This window comes from Charadrius vociferus, unplaced genomic scaffold (assembly GCF_000708025.1).
Source record: "Charadrius vociferus isolate BGI_N301 unplaced genomic scaffold, ASM70802v2 scaffold1152, whole genome shotgun sequence".
Taxonomy (NCBI): Eukaryota; Metazoa; Chordata; class Aves; order Charadriiformes; family Charadriidae; genus Charadrius; species Charadrius vociferus.
The window spans coordinates 25,905-26,892 of NW_009647122.1; positions in this window are offsets into that span (position 1 = coordinate 25,905).

Here is a 988-nt window from a genome sequence, read left to right on the forward strand (position 1 = left end):
CAGCATCTCCGTGCCCTCCTCTGGCCCCGCTCCACCAGCTCCGTCTCCTTCTGCTGGTGGGACCCCCCGAGCTGGAGGCAGCACTGCAGGGGGGTCTCCCCAGAGCAGAGCAGAGCGCAGCAGAGGGGCACAGTCCCCCCTCGCCCTGCTGGCCACGCTGCCGGGGACGCAGCCCGGGTTGCCGGTGGCTCGCTGGGCTGTAATCGCCCATTGCCGGCTCACGTTGAGCTTCTCATCACTCAGCACCCCCAGGTCCTTCTCCTCAGGGCTGCTCTCCACCAATTCCCCACCCAGTCTGGATTTGTGCTTGCGATTGCCCCGACCCAGATGTAGGACCTTGCACTTGGCCTTGTTGAACTGCATGAGGTTCGCACAGGTCCATCTCTCCAGCCTGTCCAGGTCCCTCTGGACAGCATCCCTCCCCTCCAACGTGTCTACCTCGCCACACAGCTTGGTGTCATCGGCAAACGTGCTGAGGGTGCACTCCATCCCACTGTCCATGTCTCTGACAAAGACGTTGAACAGCGCCAGTCCCAGTACCGACCCCTGAGGAACACCACTTGTCACCACTTGAGGTCACCACTGGGACATTGAGCCATTGACCACAACTCTTTGAGTGCAACCGTCCAGCCAGTTCTTTATCCCCCCAGTGGTCCACCTGTTGAATCCATGTCTCTCCAAATTTAGAGACCGGGATATCGTGTTGGGACAGTGTCAAATATATATGAAACATCAGGAAAAAAATTAGGGTGATGATCGGCCTGCGCTCTGTCACACGCCGGGGCAGGGACGCTCGGTGCAAGGTGGGGACAAACCCAGCCGGGATTTTTGCCTTGCTCCGAAGATGATGCCGGTGGCTGAAGACCGGGATGCTCCTGGGATGCCGCTCCAGGTGTTTCTCCTCCTGAAGGCAGCATCTCCTCCTGAGCCATCACCTTCCTCCGGCAGCTGTAGCCCAAAAGGACCCGTTATGCCAAAGGGTTTATTT